A 13,105-nucleotide genomic window follows, 5' to 3' on the forward strand; every position below is an offset into this window, starting at 1 on the left:
AGGATTTTTCTCCTGAATTTTATTAAATCAACCCTCCCACTATTCCTAGTCTGATTGTTACAGCAACAGTCCTGAGGTTGGGAACCATGCACCAGACATGCATCCTTGTCATGGATCCAAACTCTGGCCACTAGGTGTTACGCTTAAGCAATGATCAAAACTCACTCCCATGCCCTCCCCTAAGGAATGTTAATGCATTCTCGGCTCCAGCCACCCTGGAATGCAGAAAACTCAGTCAGGAACCAAACCGGAGATCTTCTGCATAAAAATGCATAACACTGCCATGGAGCCTTTGGCCAGTCCCAAAAAAGGTACTTTGTGATTTGAAGCTGCTTTATAGACTGGAGCTGCTTTCTCATTTTATAACAGCAGCTATCTACCTTCCTAGTTCTCTGAAAGTGAGTAGAGCACTGTGCCACTAAAAATCCACTGACTTTCTAAAAGCAAATGGAGGTTCCCTGTACGTACCCGGATCAGTCCAGACTGTGGGTTATGCCTCCCTTCCAGCAGATGGAGACAGAGAAAAACTTGAAGAGCACCCCTTATAACTTGGAGCGCCATCTGCATCTCTTCAGTGTTTCTCTGTCTCCAGCAGATGGATGTGGCAATCCCTGCAGGCGTGACCTTCTGTGGTTAAGTTCTATCTCTTCAAAAAAAAAGAAACAAATAGCAAACTGGATCAAGCAACTGTCTATCCTCCCAGAGGGTCTGAAGGTCCTAGCTGGGCTATCCCTTCTGGTGGTAGGATCCAGGAGCTGGGGTTGGTGACCCCGCGGAGCTCCTTCAGGTAAGGTGCCTGGGGTGGAGATACCGGTGGTCCGGTCCCTCTTCCACCTTTCTTGTGCCCACTGTGCGCGCTGCCGAAACGTCCTGCTCCCTGTAAGACTCTGGCCACTCCGTTCCTGTTTAGCGCAGGAACGGCGGCCATTTTGGACTCCTTTACCTGCGCAGGCCTGTGCAGTCACTGGAGGAGATTTCCCTCCCCCTGATTTGTCTCCCAGGCAGGCCAGTCCTGGCGATCCTGTGGAACAGGACCAGGATTTTTTGGATTCTATGCCCGATCCCCTGGTGGGGGAAGGGGGCGGGGAGAATCCTTTTTCATTAGATTTTGTGCTTTTAATGCACAAAATCTTTCTGGCAACTCAGGCGCAGCAATCGGTCACTACCTGTTTGGGGCGACCTGCGGGGCCCCCTCCAAAGCTACCTAAGCGCCAGGACCACCAGACCTCCCTTCGCGTTGTGAAGCTTCGGGGTACCTCCCTTACGGGCTCTTCTACGAGCCAGATGCGGTGCCAGAGGGTTCTTCGGACCCTCCCTCCGTCCCGCCCTCTCCTTCGGGATCGGAGCTGGAAGAGGATCTAGGGAAGCCATTCCACCTGGAGGGGGACAACCCTAAAGTGGTTCGTCTTTTTCAAAGGGAAGAATTGGATCCTTTAATTCCATGGGCCCTTTTGGAACTCGGTGTGGACCTCCCACAAGACGTGCCCCCACAGGGTTCGGTAGATCCAGTTTTAGCAGGCTTGCGAGGCCCATCTAAAACTTTTCCTTTCCATCCTATGGTTCAGGCATTGATGACTAGAGAATGGAATGTTCCTGAGGCAGGGCTCCATGTCGAGCGGGCTATGGATAAGCTTTATCCCTTGCCCGAGGAGACCCTGGAACTGTTAACGTTTCCCAAAGTGGATGCTTCCGTGTCAGCAGTAACTAAGCGGACCACTATTCATGTGGCTGGGGCTGCGGCCCTTAAGGATCTACAAGACAGAAAGCTAGAGGTTCTTCTCAAGCGAATCTTTGAAGTTTCAGCATTAGGTATAAGAACAACAGTGTGTAGCAGCTTCATGCTCCAAGCTGGCCTCTGTTGGGTCCAGCATTTGTTGACTTCCAGAGACCTTTCTCCAGAGGACTCGGCAGAAGCAGAACATCTAGAGGCAGCGGTGGCTTATGGAGCTGATGCCCTGTATGATCTCCTCAGAACATCCTCTTGGACACTATGGCATCTGCGGTGTCCGCAAGGCGACTCTTATGGCTACGCAACTGGGCCGCGGATGCCTCTTCCAAGGCAGTTAAGCTCTCTGCCTTTTAAGGGAAAGCTACTTTTCGGCGAAGACTTGGAGCAGATGATCAAGTTTCTTGGTGAGAACAAACTGCACAAGCTCCCGGAGGATCGACCCAAACCTTCCAGAGGTTTCCAGCCGGCTAGCTCGCGTTTTCGCACGCAACGAAAATTTCGGCAGAGCAGGATGCAGACTGGGAGTCAGCGCCAGCCAGCGGGGTGGTCACAACCGTGGCCCTCTTCCTTTCGGGGACGTCGACCCTCCTGAGACGGATCCTCTTCAGCCACGTTCGGATCCAAGTCCTCTCAATGAAATGCTGCTGGCCCATCCGTCGATCCCTCGTGTGTGTGTGTGGGGGGGGGGGGGGGGCGCGGCGGTTATCCCAATTTCACGAGGAGTGGGCCAGGATAATCTCCGATCATAGGGTCTTAAACATCATAAAACACGGCTACGCTTTGGAATTTGCTCTGCCTCTTCGACATCTCTTCATGGTCTCCCCTTGCGGTTCTCATACCAAGGCACAGATCGTGAAGCTGACTCTCGAACGTCTTATTGCCCTGGGAGCTGTGGTTCCCATCCCTCAGGCCGAGTGGAAAAAGGGAAGATATTCCATCTATTTTGTGGTTCCCAAGAAGGAAGGATCCTTCTGACCGATTCTCAACCTCCAGAGAATCAACAGAGCGCTCAAAATCCCACACTTCCAAATGGAAACTCTCTGGTCCGTCCTTGTGGCAGTATGCAGCGGCGAATTTCTCGCTTCCTTGGATCTCACGGAAGCGTACTTACACATACTCATTCTAAAAGCCCATCAGAAGTATCTGCGCTTCAAGATCCTCAGACAACATTTTCAGTTCGCTGCCCTGCCCTTCGGACTCGCTACAACCCTCCGCACGTTCACCAAGGTGTAATGGTGGTTGTGGCAGCGGCCCTACGCAGAGAAGGTATTCTGATGCACCCGTACCTGGACGATTGGCTCAATCATGTGAAATCCCAGGAGCTCTGCGTGGAAGCTGTCTCCAAAGTCCTCAGCCTTCTCGAGTCTTTTGGATGGGTCGTCAATTACGCCAAGAGCAAACTTATTCCATCTCAAATCATGGATTTTTTAGGGGCTCGGTTCGACACCAGTCAGAGAAAGGTATTCCTCCCACCGGAGTGGGTCCACAAGTTGTTGCTGTCTGTCCGTCGACTGTTGTCTCTCCCTCTACCTACAGCTTGGGACTATTTGCAGGTTCTCGGCTCCATGGCATCCATCTAGGACTTGGTTTCTTGGGCTTTTGCGCATATGAGACCAGTGCAATGAGCGTTACTGACCCGCTGGGATCCAAAGTCTGAGGAATTTCAGGTCCCACTACCTCTCACCGAGTCCCCCAGGTGCAGTCGTGGCTGGTGGCTGGTCCCAGAACATCTGAGCCGAGGGGGTGGACCTCGAAGTTCCCCAATGGATAGTGGTAACCACAGATGCCAGTCTCTCAGGTTGGGGAGCAGTCTGTCAGTCCAGGGCCTATGGTCAGCGGAGGAAGTGAGTTGGTCCATCAATCGCTTGGAGACCAGGGCTGCTCGTTTGGCTCTCAGGCACTTTCGTCCTCTCCTTCGCAACCGAGCAGTCAGAGTCCTGTCCGACAATGCGATAACCATAGCCTACATCAACCATCAAGGCAGTACCAAGAGTCAATCAGTAGCGACAGAAGCGGAGCTGCTCATGGACTGGGCGGAGAAGAATCTTGCTCTGCTAGCCGCATCTCACATTGCCAGAACCGACAACGTACAATCAGATTATCTAAGTCAACAAAGGATAGATCCTGGAGAATGGGAGCTATCTGACCAAGCAATGGACCTCATCATGCGCAGGTGGGGGATCCCTCATTTAGACCTGATGGCTACGCTTCAGAATACCAAGGCTCCACGCTTCTTATAGCCGCAGAAGAGAGCACAGGGCAGAAGGAGTCGATGCACTAGTGCTTCCCTGGCTGACTTTGGTACTCCTGTACGTCTTTCCTCCTTGGCCCCTCATCAGCAAGATTCTTCGCAGAATAGAGGTACATCCAGGAAGAGTGATTCTCATAGTTGCGGAGTGGCCCAGGCATCCATGGTTTGCCGACCTGGTCAATCTTGCGTTGGACGGTCCCCTGAGGTTCAGACATCTTTCACATCTGCTTCGTCAGGGACCAATATTTTTCGACCAGGCAGATCACTTTTTGAGAGGTGGCGATTAAGGAAGAAGGGATACTCTGAGGCCGTGATTACTACTCTGCTACAATCTAGGAAGAGCTCCACTTCACTTTCCTATATCAGAGTTTGGAAGGTGTTTGAGATCTGGTGTCGAGAACAGGGTGTTCCCCACATTCGCCGTCAATAGCTCATATATTGGCGTTCTTGCAAAAAGGCTTGGCAAAAGGTTTGTCTTTCAATTCCCTGCGGGATCAAGTAGCAGCCTTAGGTTCTCTTGTAGGTAGAGTTTTTGGACAGTCTCTCGCCTCACATCCAGATGTGGTTCGGTTTCTTCGGGGAGCAAACCATGTACACCCCCCAGTCCGACTTGTGTGTCCTTCTTGGAATCTTAATTTGGTACTAAGAGTGTTGTGTGACCCACCTTTTGAACCTCTTAAGAGGGCCACCTTAAAGGACCTCACCTTGAAAACAGTATTTTTGGAAGCTATCTGTTCGGCCAGGCGAATTTCTGAGATCCAGGTCCTGTTGTGTAGAGATTTCTAACTCAGGAGTTTCTCTTAAAACGGTTCTTTCCTGTATACCAAAGGTGGTTTTGTCCTTCCATGTTAATCAGTCAGTGGAGCTTCCAGCTTTTTCAGACTCTTCCCCTGACATTCCTCATGCCAAAGAGTTGAGGCGGTCTCGATGTTCGAAGGACGTTATTGCATTATTTGGAGATCATCTGTTCATATTATGGAGCGGACCTAAGAGAGGACAGAAAGCATCTAAAGCGACTATAGCTAGATGGTTGAAGGAAGCTATTTCCTCTGCATACATTTGTCGCGGTTGTCCCGTTCCTGAAGGGTTGAAAGCCCACTCGCTTCGTTCCCAAGTGACTTCGTGGGCTGAATGTCAGTTGATATCGCCACAAGAAATTTGTAGAGCGGCAACCTGGAAGACAAATGCATACCTTTGCTCATCATTAACGCCTGGACGTCCAGGCTCCAGACGCAGGTGATTTTGGTAGCGCTGTCATTCGAGCGGGACTCTCGGAGTTCCACCCTAATAAGGGACTCTTTGGTACATCCCATAGTCTGGACTGATCCAGGTACGTACAGGGAAAGGAAAATTGGTTCTTACCTGCTAATTTTTGTTCTTGTAATACCACAAATCAGTCCAGACGCCCGCCCTTCTGAGGAGGGTTGTCCTTTCCTGAGAGTCCACTGTGAATTCTTTATGACGGTATTTTATTCTGCAGAAAACTATAAAAGAAGGCTACAAGTTTCTTCTCATTCTTGGTTTCACTACAATTGGTTTACTAGTTGAAGTTTCAAGTTCTCTATTTCTGACCTTGCTTGATCCATGTTTGTTCCTGGTTTGATCTTATTTTAAGTCTGCTTGGATATTCTGTACACTGAAGAGATGCAGGTAGCACTCCAAGTTATAAGGGGTGCTCTTCAAGTTTTTCTCTGTCTCCATCTGCTGGAAGGGAGGCATAACCCACAGTCTGGACTGATCCTTGGTACTTTAGGAATGAAAATTAGCAGGTAAGAACCAATTTTCCTTTCTTTTTAAAAAAGGTTTTCTGCTGCACTCAGGTAGGCCAATCCATACTGGTGGGTTATGCACTTCTACCAGCAGATGGAGATGGATAAAATCGACTCGCTGATGCCATCCACATATAACCCTGCTCCGATAGCCTGCCGGTATTCTCTGTCTCCAGCAGATGATGGACATGCATCTCTCTAGTGGGGATTGCTTGTGTTAAAAAAAAAAAAAAATAGAACAAAGAGTTGAGTCCTGAGGTAACAGCCTTCAGTTAGCAGTTTAAGTCTTGATGCCTGGCCAGGCTTAGGTTTAAGAAGGATGAGGGAATGCTCTGCAGTGAAAGCTTGTGCCCTCTCCCCCTGAAACCAGTCACCCGATTGTGCTCTCAGCCAGGGAAGGACTGAGCTCAGGTACAAATAAAAGGAGGGAAGTGTTAGGCTGCCTTTTTCCTTACCAAGTTGTGTCGCTCTCTCTGCATTTAATACCCGCCCCCAGGGGGAGAGTGGAAGTGGCATGGGTCGGCGGGTAGAGCAGCTTTTGCCAAGTCCTGCATTGCAGGCTCAGACAGTTGGCAGCATGGTAGGCCTCTTTAGGGGATTTTTTTTTCCTGCGCACATACATAGCTGTGCGCACAATACATAGCTGCGCTGTGCATGTATGCGTGCAAGCCCGCAGCCTAGATTTAGGTGTGTCATTGGATGAGTACGCCTGTGCGCACGTTGGTGTGTGTGCACTTTTTTGATGGCAAAAAAAGTCTAAGTGCCTTGTGCGGCTTACCATATAAGGGCAATTCAGCCGTCACTCTCACTTCACTTGTGCCAACTCTGTCTGAAGGCTCAAGGCGATTTACCTCCCAAGGATTTTGCCACCACTGGGGAATTGCCTCCACTGATGGAGGACTCGGTGGGAGGAGACGTAGAAAGTGATGCAATGTACAGTTCCCCTCCCCCCCCCCCTTCCCCTTGTTCCCAGGGAAGGAATCGGAGAATGCCATGTTCAGTCCTATGAGCTCTGGTTTGGATTCATCTTCCTTCTCCTGGGTGGAGTTTTTCCTGGGGTTACATGCGTTTCTGAAAGGGGATCCAGCAGAGGCGAAGCTGCCAAGTAAGAAGGGGGCTCATCATAGAGCATTCCACTTGGCATCCAAGTCTGAGAAACTAAGTAGAGGAGGATGAAGATCATGGCCCGACAGATATTCCCGATGAAGATTTGAATTTCACACCTCTGGTAGAGTGGGAAATTCTACCTGACTTAGAACTACATAGGACTCTACTCTGCTTCTTTCATAAAGACGAATTGCCAGGTCTGTTGACTCAGACTTTGAAAACACTTGGAGTAGATGGGGGTGACGTTACGGGATCACAAAAGAAAGATCCCATCTCCGTTACCTTGCATAAGGTGTCTTGGTGCCTGGAACCGATTCAAGAGCTAATTGATCTTGAGTGGAATGCCCCAGGAAAGGGGTGGGGGGGGGGCGTTCATTGGTGGGCCTATACTCCTTTGATCTGAAGGCAAGCGAGAAGTTGCGATTCCTGAAGGTTGATGCCTTGGAATGCACCAATACCAAGCGAGCCACCATCCCGATCGAAGGGGGAGCAGCTCTGAAGGATGCCCAGAATAGGAGGATTGAGACCATTCTCAAGCAGGCATTTGAAGCCATGGCAATGAATTTGCAAATAGCTTCTTGCTGCTGCTTGGTGGCTTGAGCCGGTTTGCATCTCTCTCAGGAGACTCAAGGAGTGGGAGCAGATAGCGGGCTGGTGTTGCAACTCCTAGTTCCATTTCTAACTGATTCAGGCTATGACTTGATACATATGGCAACTAGAGGTATAGCTTCTGTAATAGCGGCAAGGCGCCTGTTGCGGCTGTGCAACGGATTGGCAGATACTATTTCTAAGTCAAATTTGATAAGTTACCCTTTAAAGGTTTTCTCTTATTTGGAAGTGAGTTGGAGAAGATGGTGAATAGATGGGGTGAATCCAAAATTCCTGTAGTACCTGTGGCTCACTTCAAGATAGAAACTTTACGCTCTGCAATTATGGCAGTACAGAGAGAGGAATCTCTCATGTCTCTCAATCTGATGGAAGCCTAAGTACCTATCTTCATTCGACAAGAGCCATCAGTGTTTTTCATTTTGCTGTTCTAGGGCAATATTATCTGTTTCAGGCCCTGCCAATTCGGTCTGGCTATGGCGCCGAGGACCTTCTCCAAGTTCATGGTGGTGGTAGTGGCGTCTGCATGAGGAAGGCATTCTAGTCCATCCGTATCTGGATGACTGGTTGATTCGAGCCAAGAATGTGAAAGAAAGTCAGTTGGCATCTCGCAAATTGATCTGCTAGCTCAGGAGCTAGACTGAGTGTGAACTTAGCCAAGAGCAGTCTACAGCCAACAGATCCTGGAGTACCTCGGTATGTGATTTGATACAGAGCGGGGCAGAGTGTTCCTGCTAGAGAAACGTATTCAGAAGTTGGTGACTCAAGTCCAGTCCATGAGGAGGGCTATTTGTTCAATGATTTGGTCTTAACTGCAGGTCTTGGGGTCTATGGCAGCAATGTTGGAGGTAGTATCCTGGGCAAGGGCACATATGCAGCCCCTTCAGCATGCGTTGCTTTCCTGGTAGAATCTGCAGATTCTTGAAGGGAGTCAAGCATCTATGTTCTCCCTTGTGTCTACTGGTTTCTCTTTAGGACCTTAAGCTGGTATTTGGTTTCTTGGTGGGTACTATTTTTCGAGCACTAAGTGATCTTTCCTTGCAGCTGCTGACCTTGAAAATGTTTTTTCTGGTGGCAATCTGTTTGGTGAAGCGTATTTCCAAGATACAGGCTTTCTTGCCATGAGCCATTTCTGCGAATAACTCTGGGGGCAGTACAGCTTCGGACTGTATCTTTTTTTTTTTTAATACAGAAAATGGTATAGGAATTTCATTTGATTCAGTCTATTTCCTTACCCACACTGGGCAGGGATAGAGATAAATAGGATTATAGGTTGTTGCATGCCTTGGATTCAAGCGGCATCTGATGTGGTACTTGAAGGTTACTCGCTCTTTGAAGAAGACCAATCGACTGTTCTGCATAAGAACATAAGACATGCCATACTGGGTCAGACCAAGGGTCCATCAAGCCCAACATCCTGTTTCCAACAGTGGCCAATCCAAGTCACAATTACTTGGCAAGTACCCAAACATTAAAAAGATCCCAAGCTACTATTCCTTATTTATTAATAGCAGTTTCTGGACTTCTTCTCCAATCCTAATATCCTTACACTGGTTACTGGTTAAATATCGAATCGAATACAAAGTCTTATGCATTCTTCACAAAATCATAAATGGTGAACAAACTGACTGGCTTAATGCCGCCATTAGGATTCACACTCCATAACGCAATCTCCGTTCTGCCAATAAAGGTCTCCTAAATATTCCCTCTGTCCATTCAGCACATCTCTATCAAGTAAGAGATCGGGCTTTATCATTGGCAGGACCCAAGTGCTGGAATTCCCTCCCAATAGAGACACGGCTTCAACCAGATCTAAAAGTTTTCAGAAAGGAGTTAAAGATGTGGCTTTTTACAAAGACCTATCAGGATCCAACATGATTCTTTTTATAACTTGTTTAAAGAGCTTTTTCTGTTTCAGTCCTGACTTTATGCTTTTATTGAATACAGCTGCCTCTAGTATTTTATTTTCCTTAATCTTATTATCTTTTATTTTATTCTATTAGTCATGTATTTTTTATTCTTCATGTTATTTGCTATTATTAAACTCTGTTATCTTTACTATTTATTGTAAAACTGGGTAAACCTTTGTAATGGTTCCCGAATGACGGTATATAAAAGTTATTAAATTAATTAATTAAATAGACTTATCCAAAGACTTTTTTAAATCCAGTTTTGCTAACTGCCCGGAACCACATCCTGTGGCAATGAATTCCAGAGCTTAATTATGCATTGAGTGAAAAAGAATTTTCTCCATATTGTTTTAAATGAGTTACTTGCTAACTTCATGGAGTGTCCCCGTAGTCCTTTTATTGTCTGAGAAAGTAAATAACCAATTTACATTTACCTGTTCATGTCCTTTTCTGATTTTGTAGACCTCTGTCATATCCTCCCTCAGCCGTCAATTCTCCAAGCTGAACAACCCTAACCTCTCTAGCCTTTCCTCATTGGGGAGTTGTTCCATCCCCTTTATCATTTTGGGTACCCTTCTTTGTACTTTCTCCAGTGCAGCTATATTTTTTTTGAGATGGGACGACCAGAATTGCACACGGTATTCAACGTGCGATCTCACCATGTGCGATACAGAAGCATTATGACATCGATTGTTTTATTTACCATTCCCTTCCTAATAATTTCTAACATTCTGGTTGCTTTTTTTGACTGCCACAGCACACTGAGCCGACTATTTCAATGTATTATGCACTATGACGCCTAGATCTCTTTCCTGGGTGGTAACTCCTAATATGGAGCCGAACATCGTGTAACTGTAACAAGGGTTATTTTTCCCTATATGTATCACCTTGTACTTGTCCAATTAAAATTCATCTACCATTTGAACACCCAATCTTCCAGCCTCACAAGGTCCTCCTGCAGTTTATCACAATCCGTTTGAGATTTAACTACTCTGCATAATTTTGTGTCATCCGCAAATTTGATCACCTCACTCGATGTACCCCTTTCCAGATCATTTATAAATATATTAAAAAGCACTAGTCCAAGTACAGATCCCTGAGGCTCTCCACTGTTTACCTTTTTCTATTGTGAAAACAGACCATTTAATCCTACTCTCTGTTTCCTGTCTTTTAACCAGTTTGTAATCCACAAAAGGGCATCACCTCCTATCCCATGACTTTTTAGTTTTCTTAGAAGCCTCTCATGACGGACTTTGTTGAATACCTTCTGAAAATCCAAATACACCACATCTACTGGTTCACCTTTATCCATGTTGTCCTTAACGGGACCCAACTTGTGGAATTCAATGCCTCTGGAGATAAGACTGCAGAGAAATTTTAAACTATTTATAAGGAAATTTTGAAAACATGCCTTTTTAAACAGGCGTTTTACAAGGAGAATGGAGAAATTAAATAAAGGCGCAAGCACCGTAAACACAACACTCAGCACCTAGTTTTTTACTATGTGCTTAATTATTATTTTTATTCAAAATTTCACTGTTAACTTTATATAACATTTTTATTACAAGAAGACCTACGTGTAAGTTAAACCTTAACACATGTATCAAAAGGACAAGACAAACATACTCATCATATAATTGTTTATTTAAATGCACTTTGTTACCGAACCATTTTTGGCACTTCTAGAATGTTTTAACTAGTTTAAATAATTAATGTTACTATATGTGCCTTCCTGTAAACCGTTGTGATGGTAAATAACTTAACAACGGTATATAAAAGATTTTAAATAAACAAATAAAATAAATAAATTCACCCCTTCAAAAGAAATTGTAGGAGATTTGTGAAGCAAGACTTCCCTTGGGTAAATCCATACTGGCTGTGTCCCATTAAACCGTGTCTATCTAAATGTTCTCTGATTTTACTCTTTATAACAGTGTCCACGATTTTTCCTGGCACTGGAGTCAGGCTCACCGATCTATAGTTTCCTGGATCGCCACTGGAGCCCTTTTTAAATATTGGGGTTACATTGGCCACCTTCTATTCTTCAAGTACAACAGGTGATTTTAATGATAGGTTATAAATGAATTGTAATAGGTCTGAAATATCATTTTTTAGTTCTTTCAGAACCCTGGGGTGTATACCATCCGGTCCAGGTAATTTACTAGTCTTCAGTTTGTCCATCTGGAGGTAAACAACGAGAACTGGCCTCGTGGGTTATGGAAGCCCATTTGGTTAAAGAGGTTAACATGGTTGCCTATGTGGATGCAAATGTCCCATTGCATGGGCAAGTCGGTGTGCATTCCACTAGAGCTCAGCTGGTCTCGTAGGTGGAGATTTGATTATTGTCTCCTGTTGAGATTTGCCGAGCAGCAACTTGGTCTTCCTTACATTCTTTCTCCAAGCATTACCTCTTGGATGTTAAGGCTCAAGAGGACATGGCCTTCGTGTTTGTGGTGTTGGCGGGAGCACAGGCACCCTGTTTCGGGAGTAGCTTTGGTACATCCCACCGGGGTGGCTTGGCCTGCCAAAGTGCAGAGGAAGGTGAAATTAACTTCTTACTTGATAATTTCCTTTCCTCTAAGGAAGGTAGGCCAATCAACCTGCCATGGGCTGCCTACTTGGTATTTGGTTTCAGCAGTCCCAACATGGTCATTTGGCTAGGGCCTACAATGTTCAAGGGGCCTACTTTTGTTGGGCAAAATTTTAAAAACTAAATATATCTATTTCTAACATGTATAAATAAAACATTTATTCAACTTATTGTACTAACTTTTTTATGCAAGAGAAGGATTCAGTCGTTTTGTTCTTTAGATTTAAATATGATTGTTTTATTTTATAGAGGTGAGCAAGCTTACAAACTTAACAGCGGAATGTAAGGCTGACCTTGGTGGTATTGAAAAGTATCTGGACAGTTTTGAATGTGTTTTAATGGCTTCAATTTGGATTAAAGTGCTAACAATGATACATGAGGTAAATCTACTATTGGAATGTTGTGATGCAACATTGGATGCAGAAAGAGACAATATCAATCAATTACAAGCAGATCTTCTGAAGCTTAGAGACAAGTGGGATGAAATACTTCAAGAAGCCCGAACAGTGTCAAGTAAAATAAGTATATTGACTAACTTTAATTTGCATCGTGGGTTCCACACACTCAACTCAACAACATGCAGAAAATTACTTCATGGTGAATGTGTTCCATCACGTAATAGACTTTGTACTTAATGGGCTTAAGCGTCGATTTTCTGCAGTTAAAGAAATATGCAACTATTTTGGTTTTTTATGAGACTTTAAGAACTTGAGTGAAGACAAATTATTTCAAAAAGTTAACAGATTTGTGAGCCAATATGCGAATCAAGTTTCAGTTGGACTCCTCGATGAAATAGCTTTGCTTAAGAGAGTGTTTGACGAAAATTTTAAAATTGATGATATGTCACCGAAAACATTTACGGTCAAATATTGAGTTTGAAGTTATCTAATATTTTTCCGATTGTCCTTATTGCACTGAGAATTTTCTTGACATTTCCAGCAACGGTGGCATCAAATGAAAGAAGCTTTAGTGTCCTAAAATTAATTAAATCCTATTTGCGATAGACAATGGGACAAGAACGACTAAATGGATTGGCTATATTGAATATGAATAGTGATATAGCAAAGTTACTTGACTTTTCAATTGTAATTGAAGAATTTGCTAACAAAAAAGCTCGTAAAGCCTTCTTAAATAAAAATTATT

The 13,105-nt window shown here is 45.2% G+C and overlaps 1 protein-coding gene across 1 annotated transcript in view; it reads left to right on the forward strand.

The window, feature by feature from the left end:
• Nucleotides 1–13,105, forward strand: part of UBR1 (ubiquitin protein ligase E3 component n-recognin 1) — a 596,438-nt gene that overhangs the window by 387,905 nt on the left and 195,428 nt on the right.

The sequence above is a fragment of the Rhinatrema bivittatum genome, chromosome 4 (genome assembly GCF_901001135.1).
Source record: "Rhinatrema bivittatum chromosome 4, aRhiBiv1.1, whole genome shotgun sequence".
Lineage (NCBI taxonomy): Eukaryota > Metazoa > Chordata > Amphibia > Gymnophiona > Rhinatrematidae > Rhinatrema > Rhinatrema bivittatum.